This window comes from Oryctolagus cuniculus, chromosome 9 (assembly GCF_051225735.1).
Source record: "Oryctolagus cuniculus isolate XC-2025 breed Fujian yellow rabbit chromosome 9, ASM5122573v1, whole genome shotgun sequence".
Taxonomy (NCBI): Eukaryota; Metazoa; Chordata; class Mammalia; order Lagomorpha; family Leporidae; genus Oryctolagus; species Oryctolagus cuniculus.
The window spans coordinates 53783482-53796999 of NC_142875.1; positions in this window are offsets into that span (position 1 = coordinate 53783482).

Genomic DNA, 13518 nt, shown 5'->3' on the forward strand with positions numbered 1-13518 from the left:
GGCTCTCTGAAAGGGATACAGGTGTCACAAGCGGGGGCTTTACCTGCTGCGCCACAAGACTGACCACAAAAATCATGTGATTAATTCTGAATTTTTTTATTTATTTATTTATTTATTTTTTATTTTTGACAGGCAGAGTGGACAGTGAGAGAGAGAGACAGAGAGAGAAAGGTCTTCCTTTGCCGTTGGTTCACCCTCCAATGGCCGCCGCTGCAGCCGGCGCACCGTGCTGATCCGATGGCAGGAGCCAGGATCCAGGTGCTTTTCCTGGTCTCCCATGGGGTGCAGGGCCCAAGCACCTGGGCCATCCTCCACTGCACTCCCTGGCCATAGCAGAGAGCTGGCCTGGAAGAGGGGCAACCGGGACAGAATCCGGCGCCCCGACCGGGACTAGAACCCGGTGTGCCGGCGCCGCAAGGTGGAGGATTAGCCTATTGAGCCACGGCGCCGGCCTTAATTCTGAATTGAACCTATAAGTGATTCTAGTTGTTTTCTAAGTCTAATTCTTACAGTGGAACTGTTTTCCTATTTGTGTGTGTGTGTGTTTTGCATAGAAATTGTTTTGTATGTTCATATTTTTGCAATAATTTGGAAAATGGAGAATTAAATTTTGTTAATGGCAATTTAGTAATATTCATGGATTTTTTTAGATTGGTATATGTTATGCTTTTATAAAAAATGACAACTTTGAGTTCCATTTCATGGAAAAATAAACATAGTATTTTTGGGTTTTTCTCTCTACCTAAGGTACTTTTTGTTAATTTAATCTTCCATTGAAAACCTTGTTATTTTAAAAGCGTTCTTTTTTTCAAGGCATGTTTTGTCATTTGCATCCTTTGCTAGTTACCATAGTTACACAAATTGTTTAGACTTAACGGCATCAATCTTTCAATGATGTTTAGAGATGTCTGAAGTTTGTTCTGGCTGGTTTTATTTTTACTGCTGGTCTTTTGCTATCATGACTTTGCAATAATAGTTTTAAATTTGATTCATTTAAATTTGATTCATTTTCATTTTCCAGTGGACTTAATGTATTTAATCTTTTTTTAATCCCAGAAGTACCTGAATATATATTTTCCTGAAACTTTGAAGCTCTGAATTGACTATTCTGCTTTCAAAAATGCATACTAACTTGACTGGTGGCAATATTTTTGGATCATTGGATCATTATGTTCCCTAATTTCTACTGCCTAAACTGCAAAACATTTTTATATTGTTACCTGAAGAAAAAATAACAAAAAATTTTGAACTCTTCCCACTTCTAGATAATTCTTAGAGGACTACCTATTTTTCAGTTAATAAGGTTTCACAGTCTTATTTGTTTCATTGTAAATCAAATAATAAAGTTAACAAGAAACATGACTCTTATTAAATTTGCTGTGAATTTGGTGAAGCTTCTTCGTTTCCTTTGGTATTCTCTACTCTGGAATGATCTCTTCCTACAAGTGGATTTTGATGCATTTTTTCCTTCTTTAGAGATGACCATTATTTATAAGTTGGATCTCTGTCAATTACCCTCCACATCTCTTGTCTTCCCATACCTATATGTGTTCATTTTGAATTGTAGGATTATATCTCAGGCTTATCCTTTTACTCTTACAAGATGTATTCTTGGGCCGGCGCCACGGTTCACTAGGCTAATCCTCCGCCTTGCAGCACCAGCACACCAGGTTCTAGTCCCGGTCGGGGCACTGGATTCTGTCCCGGTTGCACCTCTTCCAGGCCAGCTCTCTGCTGTGGCCAGGGAAGTGCAGTGGAGGATGGCCCAAGTGCTTGGGCCCTGCACCCCGTGGGAGACCAAGATAAGTACCTGGCTCCTGCCATTGAATCAGCATGGTGGGCCCACAGCAGCACGCTGGCCGCGGTGGCCATTGGAGGGTGAACCAACGGCAAAGGAAGACCTTTCTCTCTGTCTCTCTCTCTCACTGTCCACTCTGCTTGTCAAAAAAAAAAAAAAAAAAAAAAAAAAAAAAAAAGATGTATTCTTCTGCTGTGACAAGTCTGCCATGTAGTACTTCCAATACAGATTTTATTTCAATTTCTAAATTAAAAATAATTAGGTTTTATTTCTACTTACTTTTATTTACTAGAAGTAAGCCTTCATATTTATTGAGACTGTGAGTCAGATATTAATTTTCCTCATTTCCTGAAATAAATCTGTTTCTTGGAAAGGATTTGTTTTTAACATTTTAAAATCATGTAACATAAAATACATGAAATATTTTCAAAAAATGTGTACGGTATAACAAATTATTAAAAGTTGCCACCCATATAATTACAAATCTGAGTCAAGAAACTGAGTATGACCAGACTCCCAGAAACATTTTGTAGGACCAGCTACATAACATGAAGAACTCAGTGCAAATTTAAATTTGGGAACCCTTTTAAAATTATTAAGAACTTCAAGACAGTGAGAGGAGAGTCTTAACACATGCATGGCAAACTTCTCAGCATGTATACCTGCACAACTGCACAAGTTGCATGCATGAATTTCAAGGTGCTATGAGGAATAAATGAGATATTGTATGTGTAACCAGTATGTTGCATTGACATGCATGGATTTTTAGCAAAATGCAGTTTCTTATCTCATCTGTTATAGTCAGTATAATCTTCTACTCCTGGAAGAAACTCCAGCAAGCCCAAGATTATTATGCAGATCCTTAGATAAGACAGAGTCTTGCAAAAACTTCTCATAAACATCATTTCAATTAAATAACTGGAATGATCAGTATTAGGTATTATTTGGAACTCCCAACTTTTGGAGCTTAATATTTCCTCCTTTAACTTGGAACTGCTTTAGGTCGGAGAATTATAATGAGAAAAGTAGACTCCCCTTCCCATACTAACTTGAGGTTCTTTGACTCTGCCTGGATTTAAGTGAGAAAGAGATAAAAAATATTACTGTAACTTAGATCATGGCCTTGGCAAATATTCCAAATTGCCTTACTTTCTTTGTGAGGTATTTAATGAGTAATACCTATCGATGCATCTTTCTTCTGTGACATCCTTAGACCTTCATATACTGCTATTAGATTGGACACAATGGCATGAGTTTGGTTCCAAAATTCAAATGTGTAATGAATGATGATATTGTTATAAATGTAATGAAAAACAATGCTTTTTGGTCAGGTAACAAAGACAGTGAAACTTACACCATGTAAAGCTTAGCCTACATTGTTTCAAATGATCAAGAGTCATTCATTTACTACCCAGTCTCAAGTTACTTCCTGAGAATTTTGATAACAGAGAGTTAAGTAGAAGATGGAAACCAGAAGCAATTTATGTTATCTTGGGGCACTTACAATCTATGGTATTTCTCACCAGACTCCTTGAGTCCCTTTACTACTGCTTTTTATGAGCTCACATTCACCACGAGTCATGAAAAAGTTCTGGATCCCTGGTGAATCCTGCCTACTTCAGGATGGGAGTTGTAATTTTTTTTTATTTTAAGGATATTTTATTTATTTATTTATTTGACAGGCAGAATGAAAGAGAGAGAAAGGAGAAAGAGGAGAGAAAGGAGAGAGAGAAGAGAGAGGAGAGAGGAGAGAGGAGAGAGAGAGAGAGAGAGAGAGAGAGAGAGAGATTTCCATCTGCTGGTTCACTACTCAAATGGCCACAATGGCCAGATTTTGTCCAGTCCAAAGCCAGAAGCCTGGAACTCTGTCTGGATCTCCCATATGAGTGCAGGGGCCCAGGTACATGGGCTATCTTCCACTGCTTTCCCTAGTATGTTAACATGGAGCTGGATTCAAAATGGAGCAACTGCAATTGGAACTAGTACACTGAAATGGGAGGCTGGAATCACAAGGTGGCTGGGTGGGAACTGTTTTATTTTTATTTTGCATTTGGCTGCTATCTATTGGAAACGGAACCCTTCTTATTTGTCGCTCCCCCTCTTCATGGAGGAACGACACTAGGCCCTGCCTAGGCTTCATATCTGAGTCACGGCACCATTATGTCGCTCTCCCTCTTCGTGGAGGAACGACACAGGACCCTGCACTGTTCTTTCGTCTGCTCGGCCCTCCCCGGGTTTGCTGCTGGTTCTTCCCGGGTTGGCTACCGTCCCTTCCACCTCCGTGGAAGGGCGGTTCCCCCTGGCCACTTTCCCCACTTCCGCAGGGGAGCAGCACACCGCCGGCCGGCTCTCTCGGGGGCTGCACAGGTGTTCCTTCAGATAGATGTTCCTGGTGCATGTTGTCTCTCTCCTCCTTTATAGTCCTCTTCCACCAATCCCAACTCGGCTGCCCACACGCCGAGTACTCCAATCAGGAGCAGGATCAGCTTTTGGAGGTCATCACTCAGGTTGGCAAGAGGCAGCTGCGTAGAAGCTGTTTCCTCCTCTCCCAGCGCCATATTGTGGGAGAGCAGATGCATAGAATAAGTCTTAATTCCAGTAACTTAGTCCAGTCCAGGTTGCTCCCCACACTTATTTCCTGAAGCATGTCTATAATTTTCAGAATGCTCAGTAAGTGGCACATATTTGTCTTCCTTCCCAGGTCCCTTAAGATTCTGTTTTTTCCTATTTACTCATTTGAATGAAGAACAAACTGCATGGGTGTGAATCACCCAGTGAATCCATGGACCTGACTGGAGAAGGTGTTCTTTTAAGACCTGAAACAGAAGGAAAGTTAATAAGAGTATGTATCACCCCTAAAACAATTTTGTGGTTCATAACAAATATTTTTAAATGTCTTTGCTTCATTTCCAGAGAAATTAAACAGACTCATATATAATCTGGAGCAAGAGGTAGGGGAGGTTACTGAAGTACTTATGCATCTTGATGGATTCCAAATTATTCTTGCATAAATAGATGAAAATAAACTTGAAGTAAGAGAATTAGCATGCATCCTGAAAGCAAAATGCAAATTTGGTCTGAGGCAACTGAACTACTATCCTAAGAACTGGTTAACGTGAATAGCCAATGGAAGCACAGAAGTAAAAGTGAATGGGCTCCGAAAGGGAGCAGACTCTTCATTTTCACTCATGAATAAGGCATGCAGAGAAATGTATCAAACTCTCAAGAAACATAGTATTTCCTTGATCTTTTTTGTCCTTGAAGTGCTTGGAAGATTCTTTTCAAAATAGTTTTATATCTTTAGAAAAGTATTTTTCTAAGGCACATTCTCACACATCAGGAGTTGTTACTTAAAACATGGAGCAAAATTATTTTTGCCTTCTTATTTTTAATATTAACATTCACTAATTAGTTGAAACCAATGTTGACTTTCTTAAAAATCATCGCTGAATCTCTATCATGTCAGGTATTGGGTAAGAACTAGAGATGCAACAGTGAACAAAAGTAAATAAAACCCTGTTGTCCAAGAGTTTGACTTCTAAAGGAGACTCAAGAATAAACATGTGGGGCCCTTATTGTGGCAGGTTAAGCTGCTGTTAGCAATACAGACAGCCCATTTGAGTGTCAGTTAGAGCCCCAGTTGCTCCACTTCTGATCCAATTCGCTGCTAATGTTCCTGAGAAAGCAATGGAATATGGTCCAAGTCCTTGGACCCCTGCAACCACATGGGTGACCAAGATGCAGCTTTGGAAGCTTTGGCCTGGCCCAGCACTGGCCATGTGGCCATTTGGGGATTGAACCAGTGCATGTAAGACTTCTCTCTCTCCCTCTCTGCGTAATTCTCCCTTTCAAATAAAGAATGCACCTTTAAGAAAAGGACAAAGAAGTAACAGCATAAATTTATAATATATCATTTGATCATACATGCTAAGGAGGAAAATAAATTGTGGTAAAGCAGTGGAGTAGGGAGAAATGAAGAGTAGACATTCAGGAGAGGGCTGAGATAAGTTGGGCAAGGGAGTATTATTTGCTCTAGTAAAGTTCTCAAATACTTAATCAAATGAAAAGTCAATAATGAGAATAATTAAAGGTAGAGCATCAGTCCTAAGAGCAAATACAAGGTCAAATATTAATGATAAAAATCATAGAAGTAGTAATAAAATTAACAACTGTGGCAACAGGTACAATTTGTTAAATATATGCCATATATTAATCAGTTGTTCTGATTACTGTAGTATTGTGTGTAAAGAAATTTATTTATTTATTTATTTTAGAGGCAAAGAGCAAGTGAGAGACAGAAACAGAGAGATAAAGAGGGAAACAGAAAGCAAGAGAGAGTTTGTTCTTCCATCTGCTGGTTCACTCTTCAAACACCCACAATATCCAGGACTGGACTGGGCTGGGAGCTGGGAATTCAGTACAGGTCTCTTGTAGTTGGCAAGAACCCAATCACTTGAGCCCTTACTGCTACCTCCCAATGTTTGTACTAGCATGAAGTTGGAGTTAGGAGCATAGTCAGGTATTGAATCTAGGCACCTTGATGTGGCACATGGGTGTCTTAACCTCTTAAGCCAAATGCCCTCCACTGTATATTATACTAGCTGTTTTGATGCTCGTAAGGGTCTTACTTTGTTTTTTTTTTTTTTTTTGTGCATGGAAGAGAATATTAATGTATTTATTTTAAATTATTTTAAGAGAGTATTTCAGGCATGGAAAGCCAAGACACTCTGGCAAAAGATCTCTGCGAGTGATATCCCAGTGGAAAGAACAGGTCTTCAAAGAAGGAGGTACCTTTCTCTGAAGGGAGGAGAGAACCTCCACTTTGACCATGACCTTGTCTAAACAAGATAAGAATCGGAGAACTCAGAGGGCTTCCATAGCCTTGGAAACTCATGACTGGAGCATAGGGAGATTACTGATGCCATAGACAGGAGTGTCAATTGGTAAAGTCAACAACAGGAGTCACTGTGCACTTATTCCTCATGTAGGATCTCTGTCCTTAATGTGCTGTGTATTGAGATTTAATGCTATAACGAGTACTCAAACAATATATTTCACTTTGTGTTTCTATGGGGGTGCAAACTGTTGAAATCTTTACTTAATGTATACTAAACTGATCCTCTGTAAAAAAAAAAAAAAAGGAAAGAAAGAAAGAAATTCTCAACTCCCAACTTGACTCTCACTGGGATTAAACATGACAATAGGTCTGATCTGATTTCATCATCATTTAAAAAAAATCATCTATTATTTTTCACTTTATGTTTCTGTGTGGGAGCAAACTGTTGAAATCCTTACTTAATGTATACTAAGCTGAACTTCTGTATATTAAGATAATCGAAAATGAATCTTGATGTGAATGGAAGGGGAGAGGGAGTGGGAAAGGGGAGGGTAGTGAGTGGGAGGGACAGTATGTGGGGGAAGCCATTGTAATCCATAAATCGTACTTTGGAAATTTATATTAATTAAATAAAAGTTAAAAAAAATTAATTTTACACTCATGTGTAATCTAAAGGAAAAATAGATCTTGTGTAGACATCACCTGGTTCCTTCCAATGATTACAAATTGATAATCTAGAGTATAGTAGGATGAGCAGAATATTGTCATTAACCCAATTCACTAATCTTCAAATTTTACCAGTTTTACATGCACTCATATATGTGTTTCCTTTTATCGCACGTCTGTGTTAGTGTGAGGATCACCGTGGTAGAGATACGGACAATTTGGTAACGACAAGGATTTATCAAGTTACCTTACACAGTCTCACCATTTCCCTATCTACTATTGCTGCCAGCCCCTAACTCCTGACAAACACTACTCTGTATTACGTCTCTGTAATTTTGTCATTCCAGTAATGTTATGTGAATGAAACTTTACCGGATGCTATCTTTTAAGACTGACTTTCTCTCCTTCATTGCACATAATATCATTTGTCCAAATTTTATCTAGTTTATTCCTTTTCTCTGCTGAGTACTGTTCCACAGTATGGCTGTAACACATTTGGTTACACTCACCAGCTGACTGCATTTGTGCAGTTTCAAGTTTTTGGCTATTACAACTCAAGGTGCTATAAGTATGTGTACAAGTTTTTATGTAAACATAAGTTTTAATTTCTCTTGGATAAATGCTGAAGAGTAGAATTTTTGTGCCATATGGTAAGTCATGTTTAGTTTTGTAAGAAACTGCCAAACTGTTCTGTAGCATGGTTAGGACATTTCATATTCCTAAAAGAATGTATGAAGGTATTAGTTTTGCTGTAACCTTGCCAGCAGTTGGTATTGTCATTATTTTTTTTTTTTTAATTTTAGCTTCTCTAAGAAGTACTACTTTTTTAAAAAGAGCTTAATTATCAAATATGTATCAAAGGCCTACTTCAACTTTAAGTATGAAAGTGTAGCTTATGCAACAATTTTAATATGTTTAGCAAATTTCTTCAGTCTTTTTAAAGGGGCCTTTTAGTAGTCGTTGTTCTCATTTACATATTTAGTTAATAACTTTTCTCAACATTTTAAACTGTGTTTATGCATTTGATATGATAGATTTCCTTTTAAAGTAATTCAATTGTCTAACAAACGAAACCATTGGAGTACTTAAAAATTATAAATCTAACAAATTAAACTTTTAAATAAGGTGACACTGAAGTTCTCTTAAATATTCAAATATGCCACATAATGGCTTTGGACTTGTGATTTTTAAATTGAGAACTTATTAAGTTCACACAGTTAAACTGAAGTTACAAGTTTCTGACAAATGTGCAAAGTAATTCACTGGAGAAAGGGTATAGTCTTTTTAACAAACGATGTTGGGACAATTGGGCATCAATAACCCAAAAAATGAACTTTGACTTAAACCTCACATATGCAAAATCTAAAATGGATTTTTATGACTTACATGTAAAATATAAAACTACAAAACTTTTTATAGAGAATAAAATAGAAAATTGTCATAACTTAGCATTAGGTGACAAGTTCTTAGACATTACACTAAAGACAGAATCCACACACATAAACAAAATCCATAAATTGAACTTCAACTACATAAAAACCTTTGGTTTATGAAAGTCTTTGTTTTTTTGTTTAAGATTTATTTTATTTATTTGAAAGACAGAGGTACAGGAAGAAACAGAGAGAGAGAGAGAGAGATCCTCCATCTGCTGGTTCACTCCCCAAATGGCTACAATTGCCAGAGCTGAGCCAATCCAAAACCACAAGCCAGGAGCTTTTTCTAAGTATTCCACTTGGGTGCAGGGGCACATGAGCAGAGTTAGATCAGAAGTGGAGCAGTGGGTTCTTGAACCAGTGCACATAGGGATGCTGGCGCTGCAGTCCATGGCTTTAACCCACTGTGCCACAGCAACGGCCCCAAGACTTTGTTAAAACAATGATAAAACAAGCCACCAACTTGGAAAAATATTTCTTTTTTAACTTTTATTTAATAAATATATAGACACTATGAGAAACGGTGACTTGATCAACATAGCCCTGACTGTTAATGAACAACTTAATACATTATCCCTCTTAGTAGTTTTTTTTTTATCTGTTCTACTTAATATGACTGGTTTAATTCTGTAATTAATACACAGTTATTCTTAAGTGTTGAAATTTAACTGAAATGTGATCCCTGTTAAACATAAGAGTGGGAATAAGAGAGGGAAGAGATGTACAATTTGGGACATGCTCAAGCTGACTTGCCCCAAATGGTAGTGTTAGAAACATACCAGGGGACTCCAATTTAATCCCATCAAGGTGGCATGTACCAATGCCATCTCACTAGTCCAAGTGATCAATTTCAGTTCACAATTGATCATAATGAAAGGACTAAGAGTCAAAGGGGGCACATAAACAAGTCTAGTACCTGCTAATACTAACTGATAGAATAAATAAAGGGAGAGTGATCCAACATGGGAAGAGAGATACTCAGCAGACTCATAGAATGGTGGATGTCCTAAACAGAACTCTGGCCTCAGAACCAGCCCTAAAGGGATTCGGATCTGGCTGAAAAGCCCATGAGAGTATTTCAGGCATGGAAAGCCAAGACACTCTGGCAAAAGATCTCTGCGAGTGAGATCCCAGTGGAAAGAACAGGTCTTCAAAGAAGGAGGTACCTTTCTCTGAAGGGAGGAGAGAACCTCCACTTTGACTATGACCTTGTCTAAACAAGATAAGAGTCCGAGAACTCAAGGGGCTTCCATAGCCTTGGAAACTCATGACTGGTGCATAGGGAGATTACTGATGCCATAAACAGGAGTGTCAATTTGTAAAGTCAACAACAGGAGTCACTGTGCACTTACTCCTCATGTAGGATCTCTGTCCTTAATGTGCTGTACATTGAGGCTTAATGCTATAACGAGTACTCAAACAGTATATTTCACTTTGTGTTTCTATGGGGGTGAAAACTGTTGAAATCTTAACTTAATGTATACTAAACTGATCTTCTGTTAAAAAAAAAAGAAATTAGCAATTCCCAACTTGACTCTCACTGGGATTAAACATGACAATAGGTCTGATCTGATTTCATCATCATTTAAAAAATCATCTATTATTTTTCACTTTATGTTTCTGTGTGGGAGCAAACTGTTGAAATCTTTACTTAATGTATGCTAAACTGATCTTCTGTATATAAAGAGAATTGAAAATGAATCCTCATGTGAATGGAAGGGGAGAGGTAATGGGAAAGGGGAGAGTTGCGGGTGGGAGGGATGGAGGGATGTTATGGGGGGGAAGCCATTGTAATCCATAAGCCGTACTTTGGAAATTTATATTCATTAAATAAAAGTTTAAAAAAAATATAAATTTCCAAAGTAAACTTTTGGATTATAGCAGCTTTTTCTCCACATAACCACATCCCACTCGCACCTATCCCATCTCCCGCTCCCTCTCCCATCCCATTCACATCAAGATTCATTTTCAATTATCTTTATAAATAGAAGATCAATTTAGTATATATTAAGTAAGATTTCAACAGTTTGCAAACACACAGAAACACAAAGTATAAAGTACTGTTTGAGTACTAGTTAAACTGTTAATTAACATGGTACAACATATAAAGGACAGAGATCCTACATGAGGAGTAAGTACACAGTGACTCCTGCTGTTTATTTAACAATTGACATTCTTTTTTATGGCATCAGTAATCACCTGAGGCTCTTGTCATAAGTTGCCAGGACTATGGAAGCCTTTTGAGTTCACTGACTCCAATCTTATTTAGACAAGGTCATATCAAAGTGGAAGTTCTCTCCTCCCTTCAGAGAAAGGTACCTTCTTCTTTGATGGCCCGTTCTTTCTGCTGGGATCTCACTCGCAGAGATCTTTCATTTAGGTGTTTTTTTTGTTTTTTTTTTTTTGTTTTTGTTTTTTGTTTTTTGTTTTTGCCAGAGTATCTTGGCTTTCCATGCCTAAAATACTCTCATGGGCTCTTCAGCCAGATCCAAGTGCCTTAAGGGCTGATTCTGAGGCCAGAGTGCTGTTTAGGACATCTGCCATTCTATGAGTCTGCTGAGTATCCTGCTTCCCATGTTGGATTGTTCTTTCCCTTTTTAATTCTATCAGTTAGTATTAGTAGACACTAGTCTTGTTTATGTGATCCCTTTGACTCTTAGACCTATCATTATGATCAATTGTGAACTGAAACTGTTTACTTTGACTAGTGAGATGGCATTGGTATATGCCACCTTGATGGGATTGAATTGGAATCCCCTAGCACGTTTCTAACTCTACCGTTAGTTGTAAGTCCGATTGAGCATGTGCCGAACTGTACATCTCCTCCCTCTCTTATTCCCACCCTTTTATTTAATAGGGATCACTTTTCAGTTAAATTTAAACACCTAAGAATGATTGTGTATTAATTAAAGAGTTCAACCAATAGTATTAAGTAGAACAAAAAAAGACTAAAAGGAATAAAGTATTAAGTTGTTCCTCGACAGTCAGGATAGGGGCTGATCAAATCATTGTTTCTCATAGTGTCCATTTCACTTCAACAAGTTTCCTTTTTGGTGCTCAGTTAGTTGTCACCGATTAGGGAGAACATATGATATTTGTCCCTCTGGGACTGGCTTATTTCACTCAGCATGATGTGTTCCAGATTCCTCCATTTTGCTGCAAATGACCGGATTTCATTGTTTTTTACTGCTGTCTATATTCTATAGAGTACATATCCCATATTCTTTATCCAGTCTACTATTGATGGGCATTTAGGTTGATTCCAGGAATTAGCTATTGTGAATTGAGCTGCAATAAACATTGAGCTGCAGACAGCTCTTTTATTTGCCAATTTAATTTCCTTTGGGTAAATTACAAGGAGTGGGATGGCTGGGTTGTATGGCAGGGTTATATTCAGGCAAATTAGCATGGATCTGGATTGGAAGTAGAGCATCTGGGACTCAAACTGGTGCTTAAATGGGATGTTGGTGCCACGGGTGGAAGCTTAACTTTGTGCCACAAGGCTGGCCCCAGGTTATAAAATCTTGATCTTGTTTCAAAGTGGTAGATTCTAAAATGGATAATAAGCTTCATAACTTTAGTGATGTAATAGTTGTTATGATATAATGCATATAGGACAAGCAATTACAGAAATTTACTTTTGAATCTAGAAGAATAAATATCCACTACAATCTGGATAGAATGCTGTTATCATAAATAGGAATTGAGATAATGTCAAGGTTGTTTCTGTGGCTGCTTTGTTTCTGCTATAAGTTGCTGTTGAATCTGTAGTTATTTTATTTCATTATAATCACTTTTTATAAGTCATAGTTCTCTCCATTAATCTTTATATAGCACTTTTATATTATAATTTGCTTCATAGCTGGTTTCTTCCAACCTTCCTGCAAAGTAAATTAGAATAATTTTTACTACCTAGGAGTAGAGAGGTTGAGTGAGTTGTTCTGTGTCATGCTCAGAGCTAATTATACAGGCAGAATTTAAAGGTATAGGCTTTGCAGTTTCACCAAAAGAATCATAGCAACGGTAATGGAAAATGTCACATTTTAGAATCAAACCTTGATTTTTTCCAAAACTAAGTATTGGTAATGTTCCAGATTTTTTTCTTTTTCTGCTTGTGATAATTTAAAAATCACATTAAAATACAGGACTCTTATTTATTATTTAGCACATTTTTTGTGTGCTGTGCATGGCGGGCATCAAGTTGCACAAGACAGGTCCTTGCCTTCCAGATAACTATGGCCTGCAAATGAGAAACATTCATAAAGAAGTACAGCATGGAGCTATGACTAGGAGAGATGGTTCAAATGTGTTATACAGAGGGGTTTTTACAAATTTCCTTGGTTAAAAAGAGACAGATATCTCCAAATGTTAGCCATATTCATTGAGTTGTTTTTTTTTTTTTTTTTTTTAAGGGTCATTAGTGGTTATTGAAGAAACACACACAATGGTTACAACCATTCTGAATCGATTTGTATTTGGCTCAACTTTCTAATAGAACTTTGGCAGCATACATAAAGGAAGTAAAAGCCTAAAACATTACAACATAAACACTGTAGTTACAATGAGTCTATCAGGGAGCATGATGGCATATTCATGTTTAGCAAATGCAGTTTGCTGTAACTCTTTTCTTTATGGTGGTGCTGAGAACAAATCACTTTTCTGATTGGACTCTCAAGTTTCCTGATCAACTTAAGCTGGTTCTTGGTACTGGGCTATTGTTTAGAGTATTTGACCTCTGATTCACAAACAATAAATTCACAAAATTACAGGTCTGTATGAGAAAA